Source organism: Neovison vison, chromosome 1, assembly GCF_020171115.1.
Source record: "Neovison vison isolate M4711 chromosome 1, ASM_NN_V1, whole genome shotgun sequence".
In the NCBI taxonomy this organism is placed as follows: Eukaryota; Metazoa; Chordata; class Mammalia; order Carnivora; family Mustelidae; genus Neogale; species Neogale vison.
Window position 1 is genome coordinate 171,601,775 of NC_058091.1, and position 20,953 is coordinate 171,622,727.

Genomic DNA, 20,953 nt, shown 5'->3' on the forward strand with positions numbered 1-20,953 from the left:
GGTGGGGATGACAACCTTCAGTGTTGCAAGGAGAATGAAATCCTACCAATGCCAAAGACAAAATCTCAAACTTTTAATCTAAAATTCTCATTTCATTAACTTTCATTTATCACAACGCTCCTCCCTTCCTGGGTTACTGTAGTGATGGACTCATACAGGATAGCCCACAGCTGTCTTGAATTTCCTCTGAGTAATTATGCAAAGTGAAAGACACCATAATCCCTGAAGTCAATTAACACCTTTTCTGGCTTCACCATCTAATTATTTGAGAAGCGTCACCTCTGAGAAGCCTGACAATCCCTCAAAACTTAGGGCCATCTTTGCCTTTCTAGGGGCCCTGCCCTAAGTGGTTTCAAATAATTTTTCTCGAATATTCTTTCCATTGCCTCCTCCACCTTCTTGCTTCCAGTGTCTTGTTAGCATGGTTGCTAATTAGGCTCGCTTTTTCAAACAGGGTGAGGACAGTCTCTGTTGCCAGGTTAAGTAGGTGGTATTTGCCATAAGCAATTAAAATGAGCTTTGCTGAATAAAAAAAAAAAAAGACTAATAACAATAGTAAAACAAAAACAACAGCAGCAGATGAGGGTAAAGAACTGAAGTGATGGAGAAATTAAACTGAGTGAACTGAGGTGGCCTAAAAATACAGTGGGTGTAGACAAGTGGGTTGTCTGAGCAGTGGCTTTTGGCCATCTCACATAAAAGTAAAAAAAAAAATAACAAAGGAATCCAGAATCTTTACTACCTCCCATCTGATAAATTTTTAAATTTCCCAACTGCTACCTAGCTTTAATTTTTACCTTTGAGTATTTTTCTCCAAATGGTAATAACTTTATTTATTTTTTTTAGCCTCTAAATGCAATACAATAGGTACTCACCAGGCAAAATTCAAATTAAGTAAGAAGCTCCCAAAATCCCCACGTGAAAAGCTCTGCTAAAATTTAACGTCTATTTTTCCAAGCACTTTCCATATGACACATGAATACAAATGGTAGACACAGATCTTTATCATTATAGATGTAAATATTATATGCATTTTTAATAAAATGTCATTTATTCAGCATAGTATAATTGAGCCTCTCTTGTGTTATAGGCGATGGGATATTGTGGTGAGCAAAAACAGACATGGTCCCTCTTCTTGTAGAACCTAAGTGCCTACCACAAGAGAGAGATGTTAATTAATCCTATAATATTATAAATGCAACTGCAATAAAGGAGAGGTACATATTATAAGATCTTATATTGGGGACTTAATCTAAGGGCTTAATCCAAGATACCATGGATGGTCTCCTGGAAGAAGGGATGATAATTGAATTTAGATTTTTCTTTTTTAAAATATTTTATTTATTTATTTGACAGAGAAAGAGATCCCAAGCAGGCAGAGGGTGGGGGGGAAGCAGACTCCCCACTGAGCAGGGAGCCTGATGTGGGGCTCCATCCCAGGACCCTGAGATCATGACCTGAGCCAAAGGCAGAGGCTTAACACTCTGAGCCACCCAGGTGCCCCTGAATTTAGATTTTAAGGAGGAGGACAGATGATACCTAAAAAAGATGGGGAGGTCAAGGAGCAAGAATTTCCTGTCCCCTTCTAGGTACATGTAGCTGGACTAAAAATCAAATTGATATAAGACCAATTAACAGAAAATCAAATTTACTTTCCTAGAACGTGCTGGGGATTCGCACAGACACAAACTGCAAAGATAATCAAGCAACAGGAGGTGTATCATAGCCTCCTGAGCCAAGGAGAGGGGTAGGGTCTGGGGATATGAAGGGGAGAAGGGGAGGAAGACCATTAGCAGGGAGGTGAGAGGAGATGTTTGAAAAACAAAGGTTGCCTTATTAAGCAACCTTATTACCTATTCTTAGGTAAAGAGGAATCTTTTGTTAATAGGTGTCTTCTTGGTAGAGGCTCTCCTTTCCCATATAAATTTAAGCCTTTGAGGGGAGTTAAAGAGCTCCTCTTGAATCCCCTGGGTTGTGATTGCCTTTAATTCAAAACTATGTTCAATGCCCAACTGGTCCATCTTGGGGTGGCTTCCCCTTGGCCCCTGCAGGAGTGAGGGGAAAAGAAGGATCCAGAGCAGCTGAGCTTTCTAGGTAGAGGAAGCTGCTAGATTGAAGGCTTTATGGTAAGAGGGGGCATGTGCATTTGGGAAAAATAAGCAAGGCTAATATCCAGAGAGTAAGTTTGTCACTGGGGAAGATAAATTCAGAGTGCCAGGCTTTGTGGCGCCTTGTAGACCCTGCTGGGACTTGGGTCTCAGCCCCAAGAGTAATGGAAACTATGATTCAGTCTTGGGGGTGACATGTGTTTCATCAAGCTCAGCCTGGCTTCAGGGTGGAGGGCTCACTAGTTGCGAGGGGATTCCATGGGAGGCCATCATAGAAGAAGGGAGAGGGAAAGGGAAGTGACCATGAATTAGGGTGTTGGTGAAGTTTGAAAGGAAAGAACTGGTGCTGTATTAGGGCCCCTGGGTGGCTCAGAGGGTTAAGCCTCTGCCTTCGGCTTGGGTCTCCATCTCAGGGTCCTGGGATTGAGCCCTGCATCAGGCTCCCTGCTGGGTGGAGAGTCTGCTTCCCCCTCTCTCACTGCCTGCTTGGGATCTCTTTCTCTGTCAAATAAATAAATAAAATCTTTTTAAAAAGTAAAAAATTACATTCATATCAGATACCCTCTTTTCCCCACTATTTTGAAATAAATTCCCATACCCAACACAGACACAGCACACACCCTACACAGACACAGACGCATGTGTATTTAGGAAATGGTCAATACATTATTCTAGCTCATTGTTCTTGTTGACTTTTCTTGTGCTAATCATGTGGTATTTCAGTTAGTATAGCTTCACTTAATTCTTAAGAACAATATTGTTAATTATATATATATATATATTTTTAAAGATTTTATTTATTTATTTGACAGAGAGAGATCACAAGTAGGCAGAGAGGCAGGCAGAGAGAGGAAGGGAAGCAGGCTCCCTGCCGAGCAGAGAGCCCGATGCGGGGCTTGATCCCAGGACCCTGAGATCATGACCTGAGCCGAAGGCAGTGGCTTAACCCACTGAGCCACCCAGGCGCCCCCAATATTGTTAATTATTTTTGTATGTTTTCTTTCCCCCCAGACATCCAGAGAACTACCTTGTCAGTTCTAGGAAAGAAACTGTGGGTGTTTTACTTGAGATTGCACTGAATTTATAGACTAATTTGGAAAGAATGGACATTTTTATCACATCAGTTCTTCCTGTCTAGCAATGTGGTCTGTCTCCATTTATCCGTATCTTCTTTTATGTCCTTCAGTAAAGTTTTATGATTTTATTCATATAGGTCTTAAGGCAAAAGCATTTTGTTTGACTTGAATTATCTTATAGTTTCCTACTTCTTCACTTCAGCTAAGTGTATGAACAGACCTGTCTTCTCTGTTGAAAATATCTAGGTTGGTAATTTCAAGAAGTTTGTATACCTCTGGTAATTAAGATGTGTCCCCTCTCTCTAAAATGTTTGGCATTTGTTCCTAGTGGGTGAGTATGGGGAAGGTAAATTTTCCTTTTCTTGGAATAAATACCTTTTTGGAGAATTTCAACTCAATCTCTGTGCAAGTGATAGCCTAACTTCTCTAGGACAGTGTTTAATGTGGACAAAGGCTACGGACCTATGGCTGTACAGCTCCATCTTTAGAAACACTATAATATGGAAATTGGAAATATTCTGGCGTAATTTTCCTGCTGGTGCGTGTTCAAGGCCCAGCTTTAGAATCACTCATCCTGGTTCTTGTATGTTTATTTGCTTGCTGATCCTTCTCTGGCTTCCTGTCTCTTAGACTCATTGCAAGGCTGAGGAAGTCTAGCCATAGGCCCTTAAGAAACTGACCCTGAATTTCATCTTCTGTGTTCTTGAGAGATAGTCTCCTCTTGCCCCCTCCCACCCCCAACCTGCTCAGGCAAAGAGAAGAGTTACCATTTAGATATTATGGTTGATTGTGCACATGGGGGCACACACAAAAAAAGCTTAAGGACTCCAAGCATGTTTCCCTGTTTGATGGATCCAGTGTTCTTTGTTCAAACAGCTCTGCTCAAAACGGTTCTTTCAGTGTCCAAGTTACGCCTGTGTCTGATATCGCGGACTTCATGTAAATTAGAGCGACGTGGTGAATTCCCTGGGAGAGCTGGCAGGAACAAAGCTGGGTTCCCTCAGCCTCTCTGTCTCCTCTCTGTTTGCCCTCAGCCTCGCCGATGTTGCTTGCTTGTGAGAGTCCCTCAATGGTAACTTGTGTCTTCATTTTGTTGCCATAGCCTGGGCTCTGCAATTTGCAGCTTACTATCGATTTCATTTGGGGTTAATACTTTCCTATTATACCTATTGTCTGGCCCTCACTCTCCTGCCTGGTACCGTAATACACAGCTTTCAGTATTCTAATGGGATTGCATGGGTCTGCCATCGCCAGCTTGATTTTTAACAGGAAGCCAGGACAATAAAGGCCTTGAGAAAGCAAATGTGAGAAATGCATGCTTCTGTCTGGGGACATAAGTGCAAAATGAAAACAATACTGTCTTTTTGCTGGCTTCTGCCGCCCCATTTTCACCCACGAGGAACTAGCGCCCTTCTCTGTACCATGGGCGCAGACAAAGAAAAATGGCCTTAGCCATCAGACATTGAACTACAAGATATAAAATACATTTCCTGGTAAACATGTAATGGCTACCTATCAGCTGCTTTCTTTCTTTCCATTTAGTGCTCAACGCTAAGAGAATTTGCATACCTTCATTAATAGTAGTAATAATAATATGTAGCATTTTGAAAGAGAAATTCAGAAAACCTAGCGAGCAGGTAATTATTGACAACTCCTTTGTGCATTAATTGAACCTAAGTGGTTGATGCAATCCCGTTTCTGTGGGGGGACCAGCTCCACGCACAGCCGGCCTTTGAGAAAGGGGCCTCTGGTTCTTTCCAAACCCAGTTAACGGTGTTCTATTTAATAACGACAAGTTAGCGAGACTTTTAACAGCGTTTGGGGACACCTAGGGGAGAAGAGCACTGAAGAAGGAATTCTAAGTATTCACTATTCTAAAGGGTGTAAGTAGGAGAGTCAGAAAGGTCTCTGTTCGAGCTGTTAGACATTGTCAGCTTTGCTTAGAGGGTCCTTATCCTCCTTCACTGCGGTTACCTGGTTGTTCTTGCTGACTCCTCTTTCCTTACCCCGGTTTTTAGTGATACTCTTCTCTGCCCTCACATGCCTTCCCCATCTTGTACTGAAAGAGACGGACACTTAGTTCTTCCCAAAATTCTGTTCCTCCTTTCACCAGTCCTAGCGTTTTGGCTTGGTCTGTGGTTGCCTGCCTCAAAACTACATTTCCCAGGCTCCCTTGCAGCTCAGATTCTGGGTATAGGTTAGGCTCCTGGTGGAAGTTCTCATAGGAGATTTAGAAGAAGAGGGACGGGGGTAGTGGCCACCTCTTAAGCTGATCTCCAGTCTCTGAGCACACCCTCTTCTGTCCTGCTTCCTGCTACAGCCGGGACCTCAGGCTCTGCCACGAGGGTAGCTCTGCCTCTGTGTTTGCTGCCCCTCAGTGAGGCTGGGTCTGGGTTGTTCTGGGACTCCTTCCAAGAAGCTCTTCTCTCACCTTCAGTGATGTTGCAAGCCTCTTCACTCCTGTATTAAACCCATTTTGTTTAAAATAGGTGGGGCAGAGCACCTGGGTGGCTCAGTAGGTTAAGTGACTTGCCTTTGGCTCAGGTCATGATCCTGGGGTATCAGGATCAAGTCCTGCATCGGGCTCCCAGCTTCATGGGGAGTCTGCTTCTCCCTCTGACCTTCTCCCCGCACTTGCTCTCTCTCACTCTCTCTTTCTCTCTCTCTCAAATAAATAAATAAAATCTTTAGAGAAAAAAAAATAGGTGAGGTAAATTCTGGTTCCTGCACTGCCCCCACTGCAAATAACATTGATTATGTCCAGTCCCATGGAATTTGAGGGTTAGACTGTCCTGATACAGTAGTAGGCCCTCACAGAGAACCAACAAGTTCCATGAGCCAGGCTTCACATGAGGAGCTTGACATACATCCTTTCATTGGCTCATCCCAACCCCCCTATGAGTGGGTATCACCACCGTTTTGTCGAGGTCCCGATCTATAAAAGTGAGGTTAGGGAGGTCAGTCACTTGCCTAAGGCCGCAGAGCTAGGAAGTGAAATCCCATCCTTCCTTCAAGCCTTGTGTCTTGTCCCAGCTAGGACCAAAAAATGGTTAGAGTCTCAGTAATAATTGCTGCCCACTAAGATCTCAGGATAATTTCTTTCATTTTCAAGTGGGGAGACAGAGGACAGAGAGACATGACCTCACTTTGTGGACTCGTTGCTGTGAACATCTCTGCCATGCTGAATGAGACCGGCCCCCTGCATGCAAGTTCTATGCCTCCGCATGATGTGGGGGATGGAGACTCGTTTGCTCCTCACAGTCTCCCCTTTACCCCCCCTTATTCGACTCTAAGAAGGAGTAGGTGCTATCTGTAATCAGTCTCTTATAAGGACTGCCAGTGGCTAAAGATTTCATTATACTCTTTCTTTATTAAAAATAAACAAAGCCCCAGTGCTAGTGTCATGAAAATTCCAGAAGCTCCCACAAGGCAGGCATGGAAATGAGGACTGGGACCTCACCGGCAAGCAGCCTGATTTTCGCCTGCTCTTTCCCACATCCTTTGCTTCCATTTCCTCGGCTGGAGATTGTTTTTGTTTTTAAAGATTTATTTGAGAGAGAGAGAGCAAACCTAGGAAGGGGCAGAGGGAGAGGGCGAATCCCAAGCAGACTCCCCACTGAGCACAGAGCCCCACATGGGGCTCCTTCTCATGACCCTGAGATCATGACCTGAGCTGACATCAAGAGTTGGCCCCTTAAGTGACTGAGCCACACAGGCACCCCTTGGCTGGAGTTGTTTAGGTCTCAGGAGAGCCAGGCTTCTCGCTGGGAGGCTCCCCTCTCTCGCAAGCTGTCCAGCCTTGTGCGTGCACACACTCTAACTGGCTCATTTTGACTCAGGCTCTATGCTCTGGATGAGCTTTGAGCTTTTCATCAAACCAGGATGGGAGACCTATGATTTGGGTTCTGTGCTAATGGGATTCTGGGGGCATTCCAGCCATGCTAACCTAGATAAGGGCATTTTCCATGGGTCTAGCTTAGCTCCTGACTTTACACTAGGGGCTGAGGCAGTAGGCAGGAAGCTAGAAGAAGATATTAGGTGACCTTGCGTGGCTTTTTCTGTACACGTACACCCTTCAGGGACCTTCGAGGAAAACGACCGGAGAAGCCAACACAGAATTCTGGTACTATTACAGTTCTGCTTCATGATCACCCCTTATTAGCTCTCTCTCTGGAACCATCTGGCACAGTGTCTTTGCAAGCGCCTCCAACCCTGGCCCAGGTGAAATGGATCTTCTGTGAAGGCTCAGCTCAGTGATTCCCCCAACCAGGAAGCCTCTTTGAGACATGGCCAACAGAAAGAATCCTTTTGTTTTTGACAGCCCACAAGCTTTGTCAACACAACGAAATAGTCCTACAGCCTTTAACACAGTGCGCTGTAATGAGGTGTTTACTTCTCTGGGTTTCCCACTACGTATTGACCTCCTTCAGGAGAGTGACTGCATCTTACTCATCTCTTGTCCTCCACAGCTATGTAAATATTTGCTAAATCACATTGAATTCCCACCCCCAATTCATTGCAGTACAGAATTCTTTGATTTTTAAGGAACTCATGCTGGCAGATGCACTTTGATTTAATAACTGTTCGGGGGTGGATAGATAAATCACTTGTGTGTGTATTCCCTTAAATTGGCTACTGATGAATGGGGATTCTGGGCCCCAGGTCCGTAGTGTCAACACCTGCTCCCCCACTGACAAACGGGGGCCTTGAGCAAGCACCATAACCACTCCGAGCCTCAGTTTCCTCACCTACAAAATGGGACTGAGAATTGTGTCCACATCTCAGTGTTGTGAAGAACAAATGAACCAACACTTACAGAGCACATAGAATGTATCACGGCACACAGCAAGGGCTAGTTAAATATTTGTTCTAATTATTATCCCAATATCAGATACAGTAAAATGCAAAATAAAAAAGATACCTACTCGAAACTCAAAACAATTTAACATTCTTAAAAGCTGGCTCAAACAACTCTGCATTCAGAGCACTTTCCACAGCATGGGCTACCTCTGGAGTTGACCTTTCTTCTCGGGATTTGTGAAAGGTTACTCTTTGCCCTCCTTCCATATGGACCTTGCCTGCTTTTCTTGCGTTATCATTTTTCTTCCTTCTCATCAGTCTTTATTTCCACCTGAAGGGGTGGCTCAGGATCGTGTATGGTGCATAACATCAGCTGGCAGGGAATGGAACAAACAGTAAGCACATAATAAAATAGTAAATGAACAAATGAATCACTGCCAGAACCCACACACAACACCTGGAATCAGTGACTAGATACCGTATAGTCAGATACTTGGAGTTAGAACCAACAGGTCAACCAATGAGCCCCCTCTTTTCTGTTCCAGCTCTGACAGGCACATACTCCTGTTTCAGTGACAGATCTGAATGGATACCAGGTAGCATCCACATCTTGTGGCTGTTTCCTCAGTTCTTTGCTTTGATCCCTTCCCTTATCCAAGTTGAGGTATGGACAGATTTCTTTGTGCTCCTCTTCATTATAGTTCCCCCCCCCTCTTTTTTTTTAGAGAGAGAGAGAGAGTACAAGCATGCCTGAGTGGGGACAGGTGTGGGGAGAGGGGAAGAGGGGAGAATCCCAAGATGGCTCCACGCTCAGTGTGGAGCCCTATGTGGGGCCTGATCCCACAACCCTGAGATTTGACTTCAGCTAAAATCAAGAGTCGCATACCCAGCTGACTGAGCCACCCAGGCACCCCTGCTCTTCCTTCTCAGTTCAGTTCTTGCTCCACTTGGTGCTTTCTGCCTGCCCCCTCACTGCCCTCATTGTGACTCCCCTACATGAGCCCTTGGCCTGTACACATGACAACTATTTCCGCATCTTCTTTACATCCAGAATTTTCAGTTGACCGTTTAGACTTTTGATGCTGTCTTTCTTGTGTGTTCAGCCCTATGAAGGCCTGAGTTTGCCTGCGTTACTACCACCCCACAAATCCTCTAGGTGCTACCACTGGAAACCATTTGACTAATACTTCAGATAAGATATTGGCACTGCCTTGTGTGACTTGTTACGTAAGAGATAACAGCATAGATTATATGGCCAGTATAATGGCTCACTCTTGTACTTATTAGACACCTGTAGAGCCTGTGAGACTGAGTGCCAGATGCTGACAGCCTTAACTAGAGAGACAAGATTAAAAAGTGTTAAAATATATCATTACTTGCAAACTAATTTGACCTGACATTGTAGACATTCGGTGAAGGAACCATTCCCTGGGGAGTATCTGAGTGGTCACAGTCGACTTTCATGAAGAGAGGGGAACATTCCTGACTTTGAAGGACTAGAAGATTCAAGCCTATGATGGAAGATAGTCAAGTATTCAAGAAGAAGAGTGTGGCAGAGAGGCAGGAACGAGCATGCCGCACGTGGGAGTGAGACCAGTTTGACTGGAATGGAGAACAGGAAGTTTGAATGCTAGGTCCAGGTATTAGATGTAGACTGAATCAGGTTTCGGAGAGGGGAGTCATGTGGTAGAATCAGATAGGAGAAGATAATCTCCTTCCGTTTTGAAAATACAGTTGGAGGATTGGAAGCATAACCATGGGGAGGACAACTGGGAATATAGCCCATGAGGAATGAATCAAGATGGCAATATGGGAATGGAGAGAAAACATGGGCACGAAGACACTCAGAAGAGCTGAGCCTTACAGATCATCCTTTTTGTTATTTGGTTAGGCTTTCAGTACATTTTCTTGCCTGTGGAAAGCCCATAATTGCTTTTACTTCACATTTCTCTAATTATTCTGGCCCCCTCATCTCTCCTTAGCTCTCCTTATATGCTCTTCACATAGAGTAACACCATGGCAGAGTGTGGTAGGTGGTAGGATGGTTAATTCTATATGTCATTTTGCCTGGGCTACAGGAGGCCCAGATAACAAAGTAAGCATCATTCCTAAGGATGTCCATGAGGGCATTTCTGAATAAGATTGGCATTTGAATTGGTAGACTCAGTAAAGAAGACTGCCCTCCCCAATGTGGGTGGGCCTCCTCCAATCTGTTGTGGCCTAAGTAGAAGCAAAGGTAGAGGAAGGAGGAATTCATAACCCTCCCCCTTTTATTTTGGCCTTGTCACTTTAACCTGGGACATCTCATTTCATCTTCTCCCGAGCCTGGGCTGGGATTTACCCCACCAGCACCCCTGGTTGTCAGGCTTTCTGACTCAGATTGAAATATGCCACATCGCTTTCTGGGGTTTCCAACTTACAGATGGCAGATCGTGGGACTTCTCAGTCTCTATAATCTCTTGAACAAATTCCTCCTAATCACTCTCTATATAGATAGGTAGGTAGGTAAGCAGGCTGGTTTCTGTTTCTCTGGACAGCTCTGACTAATTCAGGTAGGGAAAATTCAGTCATGTAAAACACAGGTGTCTTTTATTGGGCTGTGTGATGATGGTGATGGGCATTAATGAAATGACCAGGAAGACCCCCACAGTCGGTTGGCCGGCCTGGGACTTTGTGAATCTTCCTGGTTACGATTAGAGTATGGCATCATTGACAGCTCCCTGACACCCTTCCCTTCTCTGCCACACCCCTCCCTACTTGTAGTAAAAAAAGAAGAACTGGTGCTGGATGGGGGATAGGAGCCAACCAAGAGTCAACCCCCACCCTCCCCATTTCCCTTTATGCTCCGTGTTTGCTGTGTTATTTTTGTGACATTGCTGATTCCCCCAGGTGACAGCTTATTGAAGCTGCTCTGGTAAGGACTCCACTGTCCCAGCCACATGTAGGACCTTGACAAACGTCATCGCTGATATTTTTTTCCCACTTGCCTGAACTTTAAAGGTCTTTTAGTCGCTAGAATGGTTCATGCTCATAAAAACTGCTAATATTCTCTGCTGTTGTTTGACGATGTTCAGTTTCCTTTGAGATTCTGCCATGTTTGCACTTTTCCTTATGCCAGGCGTAGATGCTCGCTAGGCAGTGGTGAAAAGGAATGAGTGAGTACATGATCCGCTGGAGTGTTAGTTGTAGCAAAGAGCTCATAAAGACAACCTGACTCTTTGGGCTGGTTGTGATTTTTGAAGGACTAAGAATAAAGGTTTTCACAAGGATGCAGATAAGGCCATTTGGGACATGAGGGTTGATGTAGCTTAAGCACCCAGTCTCAGTAATACAGACTTCAGGTTAAATGAAGGGAGGTGTGGCAGAGCTAGCCTTCTGTCTTGGTCACAGATGTGTCGACATTAGGATTTGAAAGATCCTGGAGTCGCACCCAAGAATCAAACAGCACACCTCCACTGGATGCAAATTGCAAGAGGTTTATTGGTTACACAGGCGCCTGCGGACGCATCAGCCTTTGTGGGCTGAGCGTGCCGGGCTAAGTTGGGAAGCAGATTATATAGGGCAAGGTTGGGGTGGCAGGAAGCGAGTTTACAGAAGCAGATGCTTGGTTACAGGGATCTGATTGGTTAACCTAAATCAAGCATTGTTAGGCACTGTAACGGTTTGTTCTGGCGGGAAGCGGTGGTGGGAAGTGATCCTACAGAAGCAGATATGCATGGTTACAGGAGTCTAATTAATCAATTTGATTCAGGCATGATTGGGCGTTGGGGTCAGGGTGTTCTGGCGGTTCCTTGGGACAGCACTCTGGAAAGTCCCGGTACATTTCGTTTCTCATTTGTCTCTCCTTTTGACAGACCGGGTGACCACAATGTGTTGCCTTCAGGCTATGGGGACAATAGGTTGCTAAAACAAACCTTACCAAGGAGGAAGGGGGTCCTAGAGGAAGGGGATCTTTCAATAGGTTGCTAAAACAAACCTTACTAAGGAGGAAGGGGGTCTTTCAGATTCATCTACTCTGAACTTCCCACTTCTTAACAGAACTTTAGAGGGAAGAAATGACTTGTGCAAGATACCGTATCAGGTGGTAGTGCCTGAAAAAAAAATGTCGGGAATGGGCAATTTCTAAATCTGCTCTCAGGTTGCCATATTTGGGACTGCCTCCATCAGAGACCCGCCTGGGAGATGCGTGCCTGCTGCTCAAACTGGCATCGCCCAAACTACCTCTGTTCCAAAGTCCTTGGCTAATGGCTCTTCCAGATCTTTGCCAGTTGATGGAACAGAGAAAACAGAAGTGCCAGCAACAGAAGGAAGATTATGGCTGGAAGGAAAGGCCAGGGAAAGTGGGACTAGGACTCGCGTAGAGACACTGGTAAGGGGAGGAGGTCTGAGAACAAAGGCAGTGGTGACCCAAGTTGTTACCGATTGAAGGTATGTGTCCCTGCCCCCCAGTGTGATGGTACTGGGAGATGGTAGAGCCTTGGGGAGGTAATTAGATTTATATGAGGTCAGGAGAGTGGGTCTCAGTGATGGGACTTAATGCCCTTACAATAAGATGAAGAGACTAGAGCTCTTCCTGTGTCTTCCAAGAAAACAGCTGTCTGGAGCTATGAACTTCATCAGCACCTTAATTGTGGACCTCCCGCCTCTAGAACTATGAGAAATAAATGTGTGTTGTTCACACCCACCACCTCGATGGTATTTTGTTGTAACCGCCTGAGCAGGAAGAGCCTCTTTCTGCCGCCGGAGCAGAAAAGAAATCTAAGTTTCCAGTGAACCAGATATTCCAAAGAATATTTGCAAATTTATTCAGAGATTTTTTTTTTTCCAGTTAAATATTTCAACTGGAACATGATAAAAGTGGGACTTTTTTTTTTTTTTTTTTGCCCAGGGCGTGGAGAGGCAGGGACAATTACCTTCATAGAGAGAAGAAAGAAGCCACCTTGCAAAACAAAGGCAAGATGTGAACCCTCCAGGATGGGGGATAGAGTATCTTTTCATTCCCACTTGCCAGTCCTGGCCTGAGTCCCCAGGTTCTTCCTATTTCACTTAAGCTAATTTAAATGAGTTTTGTTTCTTACAACCAGATCGTCCCTGGCTAATGTCTAGAGTCACTAATTGCAATTCTTCACCTTCCTTCTCCCACAAACTGAAAAACACCTCATCTGAGAATACAAAAACCGAAATAACCAACAATGAGACACTGGCGGTTAAGTTGTTAAACTGTTTACTTTTGTGACATTCTAGCTTTGTTACTCATTGGCAAATCACTTCTCATGTCTTCCGTTTATATGGTTATTGCTCTATCAAAATGCACCTGGAGGTCTCAACACCCAAGTTAATAATTGTTTAAACTTGTTTAAAAGTTAATGTTTGTGAACATGGGTGAAGCACCCCCGTCCATTTGGAGGTTAAGGGTACATTGTCAAGACCAGGGATGGGTTTGGGTCTCTCAGGGCTGAGTCACTATTAGCTGCAGGACTCTGGACGAGCCGTTTAAGCTCTTTGAACATCAGTTTCTTTGATTATTCCTAAAATGGGGACAGTAATATTCTCACCATTGGATTGTTATGAGGAGTAAATGACTTCATCTACAGAACAATGACTCTTTGACACATAATATAGATTCCCAATGAATGGTAACTCCTTCTCCCCCCGCCCCCCATTTTTCTTTTCTTTTCTTTTCTTTTTTTTTTTTTTTTACCATGGCCAGATGAGTTCTACCCATTGACATAAATGATCATTTTCTCAGTTTGTCGGAACTTCAAAACCTCAGCTGTGTGGTTTATTTTTGCAAAGTTCAAAATAGATGAGAGTTGACTTTCGCATGACTGATAACCCTCTTTCAAAGTATGCTGTCTCTTCTGTTATTCCAAAAGCCCTGGATTATTACTGACCTTAGAAAGAGAAGACAGTTTCTCTTTTTTTATTTTTATTTTTTCCCCCAAAGGCAGTTGACTAAATATAAATCCTAACTCAAAGAGTTACCGGTAAATGATTCCGGTATTATGTAGAGTGTTGACTGCGGCGTGGAGGTATGAGGTCTTTGAGAAAGCAACAGGAGTGTCATCGTCCTCAGATTCTTTTTACAGTCAGCTGGAGGGATTCTGATTTGATTTAGGTACGATTTAGTTTGTAACTGGATTAAACTTTGCACTCCATTAAAAACCAATCAGCTGACTTGCCCTGCGGGAGTTTTGCTTTTATGAAGAAGACTTCATTTCAGAGCACCCCCCCCCTTTTTTATCCCCCTTTCGGATGAGTTATTTAGCCTACAGCTTTCCTGCTTTCCTTTATTGGTGTCTCGTATCTTCATTTGAATAAGGACATGAGTAAATTACAGAATCCCTGTTGGCTATGGTTTTGTTCTTTGGAGTGGAGATGAATTTCTTAAGAGTTCTTTTTATCCCTTGTACTGTGAATTCTGTCACTGGGGAGGTTGAGAATTACCGTGGTGGGTCTAAGGGTCTGGGTTTAAGAAGAGAATGGAATGTTTTTAATAGCAGCTATCAAATGATTATCACACAGAACATTGGGAGAAGGAGCCTGGTGACTTCAGACAGGGCCAGAGAACACACCTGGTTGATTTTGAGAGTATAAAGCTTGTTCCCTATTTCTTCTGTGCGTATCATGGACCTATAAACATATATGGGCTTGAAAATGTACCTTTTTTTTTTTTTTTAAAGATAGAGGGACCGAGCATGGAGCAGGGAGGGACAGAGGGGCAGATGGAGAGGGAGACAGAGAATTTTTTTTTATATATAGATTTTTATTTATTACTTTGTCAGAGAGAGAGAGCACAACCAGGGGGAGCCCAGAAGGAGAGGGAGAAGCAGGCTCTCCACAAAGCAGGGAGCCCAATGCAGGACTCAGTCCCAGGACCCTGAGATCATAATCTGAGCTAAAAGCAGATGCTTAATCAACTGAGCCACGCAGGTGGCCCAGAGATGGAGAATCTTAAGCAGTCTCCATGCCTATGGAGTCTGACCAAGGCTTGATCTCAAGACCCAGGAAACATGACCCAAGCCAAAACTGAGAGTCAGGCCCTTAAAAATCAAGAGCCCCTTAACTGACTAAGCCACCCCAACACCCCAATAAATATACCTTTTAATAACATTGTCCATCAATGCATGGGCTATAGTCAAGCTCTTACATCTGGGTACGCCTCTGGACATTTATTTTAAGGAGGTCACCCGTCCTCGTTTTGCAATAGTCATAATATTAACAACAGATATAAGACTAAAATAAAGAATGGGAAGCATCGCGCAGTGCAACACCTCCTAAGTACTAACTCTATGCCCAACACTGTGTCAGGCATGTGAAATGCTTATTACCTCTTTTAATACTCAGACCCACCCTATGAAGTAGTTTCTGTTGTTCCCTCCTCTTTGCCTTTGCTGAGAATCTCCTGAACTCCCTTGCCCGGGGCCACACAACTGGCGTGTGGTGCAGTGAGGTTCAAACCCAGGCAGCTGGTCTGCTGGACAATGTGTACTTGGTATCCAAGTCCACAGAAGATAACTCGCTTAGCAAAGTCAGGCTGAACTGATTAGTGATGTGGGAACTATTCAGCAGATAGGACATTTAGAGCAGTTGAAAATTCAGTTAGTGACAGATGTTGTCGAAGGTGCAAGTTCTTACAGACTGCTTGCTTCATTGGTCAAACTAAATTTTATAAAGGTGCCAGTTCATTGACACACTTGTTTCATGTTGTGACCAGATGCTTGTTCAGTACTTGAGAATCTTTCCTCTTGATTCAGCCTAGTGGGAAATTAACAAGTGATTTTGGGGGAAAACAGAAAATATGGAAGGGCTGGGGTAGGATACAGATAATAATCTTGTTCATAAAGGAAATGCCAACTGCCCTCCCCCCCCCCATCCCTCTCCCCCACCAGGCATCCCAGTTGCTTTGTCTTGATTGACACAAAACTCTGTTGTTTGTCCAGCTGTTGCCAAGTGACACTTTGGCATTTGCATAGCCAGGAAGTCCTGGAAAATAGGGCTCCAGCATTTCCTCGTATTATTTTAATAGTAATTAGGAGTAAAAGTTATTTTTAGCCTTCTGGCAGCGAATTATTTATTGCAGCTTCTATTTTAACTTGGTAAATAAAGTTCTATTTCCTGGTTGCCTGGAATGAGAAGTTTACGACATAACTGAGTAGATGTCTTTGTGGTTTTTATGAGACGAATTCCAGGACTGAGTAGCAGTAAATTCTTCATGGAAGCACATTTTCAGTGGGAACATAGATGGGAAAAATTACTCACTATGACCCATTATGACATAACAAAAATATAGCGCTTTTCTTGTTTGGATTGTTTAAAATGTGCAAAGATTGGTGATTTTTATGGAATCAGAAAAATCCCTATATTGTTCTGGCAAATTAGTATGTGTTGCTTTGGCTCTGCATCTTTCTTGGTTACACACTAGCTCTTGTTCTATTTTAGTATACTGAGTTTATTTCATCTTTGAGTCAAGCAAGCATCCATAAAGATATTATAAAGATATGTATTATTTTTCTTGCTGCTTTAGAATGTTCTTTGCTTTTTATTTTACCGTCCCTGTCCTCTCTTGTAATCTCATTAGCTATTGCCTGGGAAGGAAGGGCTTGACATCAAACCATTGCATGTGTCTAGGGTACACTTGCCCCATGATGAGCACTGTGAGAGGGACTCAGGAATGAACCAGACATAGTCTGTCCGCTCTAGAATAAGGTAGCAGAAGAGTCACCAGTGCGAGTCCTCCATGGGAAGGAGGAAGAGAGAAGGAGAAATGGGCTTTTTTTTTTTTCCCCTTTAAGATTTATTTGAGAGAAAGAGAGAGCATGAGTGGATAGGGAGGGGCAGAGGGAGAAGCAGGTTCCCCGCTGAGCAGGGGGGCTGGATCCTAGGACTCTAGGATCATGACCAGAGCCAAAGGCAGATGCTTAACAACTGAGCCCCCTGGGGAACCCTAAGAAAGGGGCTTCTTAAAATATGCATCATCACTAGGAAATCTACTCTGCTTCTCTCCAGAGTTTTGGGATAGAAATATTGACTTGTCTGTAGAATCTGACCAGAAATACCAGTGACTTAGCAGCTATTGACTTCTACCTTGGGAACTTTCAGAATTGAATATCTCATATTCTATTCCCTTGGTAGGTTAGAGAATGCTTTTTTTACTTGACATATTGCATAAGTTAACAGTTTCTGAAAAGCACTAATTGACTTATCAGAAATAATCTCTGAATGCACAGCAAATGCAAAGTCAATCAAAGAAATCTCCTGCAGGAAACTCTGTGCCAAGTGATTTAAACATGCCTCTAAAATGTGGAGTCTGAGCGTGGTTCTTCCTCCTAGATTAAGAAGCTGTGATGTGCCTGAAGCCAAAACAGAACCAGAACCGTTTATGGTTTCGTTTGTACTCTACCCCCATTCTCATGGCCTCTAAGTACCCTTGTTTGTATTTCGGTTGAACGAGGGAGGTGATTATGTCTTCAGCATGTGACCCTCTCAAATGTACACACAGGCTTTTTCATCTCTATGAGGTCATAGAGATATGCCCTCAACCAGTAAGTTCCTGAAGTTTGGACTGGGTTTTGGACTGGAGGCTGCACCAGTCAGATCTCTATCCACCCGGATGTCCATCCACAGGCCTCAGTTCCTCCTGGGTGTCAGTTGGAGGCTTCTGTGTTTCCACCACAGGCCCCCCTCCATAGGGCAGCTCACAGGAAGGGGTGGGGGAGGGGGAAGGAGGACAGAGAGAGAAGAAAAAAAAAGAGAAAGAGGTTGAGATTGAATGAAAAAGCAAGAGTGCCCAGAAAGCCACGGTCTTATAACCTGATCTCAAAAGTGACATATTATGGCTTCTACTGTATTCTAATGGCCACGCTCACCAAACCTGATACCGTGTAGGAGGAGACTACACAGGCGTGTGAATCCCTGGAAGCAGGGACTACTGGAGGCCGTCTTGAAGGCCGGCTCTCCTAGAATGTGGGTTATGGTTTGGAGAACTTTCTGATAAAACTTTGCTCTTTATATTATGTTGGTAATGGATGCTGTAAGGATGGGACATTCAGTGACATTCACATTCAGTGTGGTCTTTAGCTGTAGACATTTGAAATGATGCAACTGTGTTTTATTACACTTGCAGTCTGATGCTTTTGAAAATAAGATCTGTTTTATTAAACTAGTAATCGTTGACAGCACATCTCAGAGAATGTGGGTTTGGAACCGGTTGCCAGCCCAACGCATGCGTAACAGCAGTGGTGGGAAGGAGCCCTGTAAGGCCCACACACTTGTAAGTAGCTTCATATACCTGGGAACTTCCTTGTCAGTATTCATATATGAGATTTAAACTTGCCTATTCTTTACTCTTTCAAAGTTATTATACTTTTTCTCTTACATTGTTTCGAGTTTGCTATAATTCTGTGCAAGGATAAGCATGCAAATAGCCTATGTCGGAAATACCTTATTTTCCCCCATTTGATGGACTTAACACACTGTCCCAGTTGTGTTTTGTGGAGCAGGAGAAAGTATGTGTCACAGTAGGTCCTGACACCATGCTACCTTCCATCAGCTGCCTTCTTTTATTAAGTAACATCCTTTGGAGAATGGTTTATAGGTGGGCTATGAGAGAAAAAGAGAAGTCCAGAGATATCGGAATCACTTTAGGACACTAAACCAAGTCTTGTGTTGCAGAAAAAAATACCCAAGAGCTTTAAGGATTGGAAGATAGAGTGTATTCTAGTAAATCATGTTGAGCTTGGTTTTCATTTCCTTTTATCGTCAAATGTCTGAGGAGCATGGCTTCTTGGAGAAACACAAATGAGGACTTGAAGTGATGGGAGGGGCTCTGGGATTTGATTCCTCCTATCTTGAGGTTAAGTAATAATAGGAGTTAAACCAGGTGTATGTGACGGGATATCACAGTTTCTTTGCCAGGGGACTCTGTCCAGCCCTTGGAGGAAGACAGCTGCATGGGGAAGACTCATGGCACATGCTTTGTGACCCTAGCAGGAATTTGGCTCTTCTTCAAGGGTACTCTATCCTTCTCGGGAAGAAGTTGTTTAGAATGAAAAATCTTGTTTAGAATCCAGTAATGGACTGGTCAGGCAGGGTTGGTCAGAGCCGGGTACCCCAGAATCTCTGGCGGTTTGGATCATATGCCTCTTTGGCTTCTGGAATCTCAGGTTCTGGAGAGTCTTATTACACTAACCCTTTGTCTATATAGGCTCTGATGCTATCTAGTTGATTTCTTGGATCCTTGGCAGGGGTGAATAATTTTTAGGGTTCTTTAGGAAAAGAGTGCACAATTACAAATGTAAGTTACATGTAAAAAGAAATAGGAATTTAGACTGAGAAAAGAAATCACAGCAAATCATATATTTTAAAAAGCTGTCACATACCGCCACTGTCACAAATCCAGAAAAAAAGAAGAAGAAGACAACAGAATGGCTTGGGAGCTAAGTGTTACCCAACTTTTTCTCTCCCTTGCCACCCACAAACTTTTGGTGCTGGGCGCTGTGGGACAAATTCCCATTATAATATTATTTCAGGCTTTGTCCCTTCATGTCCCAACACTGGGAGAATTGGTCCTGTGGGGATGGGACCATCTCTGAAGGCATTTGTAACTCTGGCGTGACTAGCAATTGCTTAACACAGAAGCTTCCGAAAACCTCCTAAATATAGCATCCTAAACCCAAGCCAAGGGATTCCCAGTCAGCTTCCCCTTCTCAGATACTCACCGTAGGCATGGCCTCTCTGGGACCTCCCAATGTGGGGATGGAAGTCAGAGTGGAAAGAGACAGTAGTCCCTTTGGTAATTAGCATAATGGCAATGGTCGTTAAAGTACCTTGCTTCCACAAGTTTTATCAAAACCTGTGAGCATGAGAATACATACTTAGGGTCCCTCACAAGGTCTGGACAAAGTGCGGGGTCCTGAAGCCTAAGCTTGGCTTCATCGGAAACCTACTTCAGATTTTCAGACTTAAAACCATTATATTGAAACACATTGACAGGCAGAGACAGACTGGGGTTCACCCTTTCGGACCCGGATTGGCAACCTTAGAGCCATCAATGCTTCAGCTGGGCTCCCTTCCCAGACTCACTGTGCTCTTCTCTGTTGAACTCAGCATTCAGGCCCTGTGTTTTGGAAAATGAAGTGACAGTTTTGGTAGACCATGGCCAGGATTGGCTGTAACATCATTTTCTTTTGGACTCTTCTAGTGGACATTGAACCCCAAAATGGGGTGAGGCATGCTGGTTCAGGGCCTGCTTGATGTCACTGTACATCCAGGGAGAAGACTTAAGGGGATTCTAATTCTCCAGAGACAGGATTGAAACAACTGAATTCTTTCCAAGATAGATAGGAACAAAGCACGATCAGAAAGTGAGATTATTAGCTCTCTGGACCTTGGAGAGCATCAGCATTAACCTGATGGATTTTAAAAAGCAGGCTTGACTCATCTCTGCCTCCCGTCATAAACATTTTTTACCGAGTGCGTGTGTGTTAAGCATGCATCTTGCAATGTAATAGATATCCCAGGTTAGATTTTCATTTAATCCATCAGACATGTCCATGAGCATAAAGAATTTTGTGTTGCACTCCCCCCCCCCACCCCGCAAGGGAAAATGGTGCCCAGTCATGATCAGACAAGCAGAGCTCTGAGGACCCTGGTTTTCCAGGCTATCACATTCCTGTCTTGCTTCCCATTTTCCTAATTTCAACTAATTATCATCCTCCCTAATCTAACGCCTGGCACAAAAGCTTAGCCTCCCCTGGAGGCCCACAGTTAAGATTTCTTCCTGGTTTTATTTCCGTTCCTTCCGCCTTTCTTTTATTTATTAATCAATTCCTAGTTGAACAAAAGTCTCATCTTTCTAGGCCAATTCTGAATTTTCACTGGAGGCTGGCAAGATTTTCTGATCTCTCCCGGAGGGAGACTCGGGCAAAAGTTGGGTCCCCTGCTGTCTGGAGCACCTGGCTGAACTTG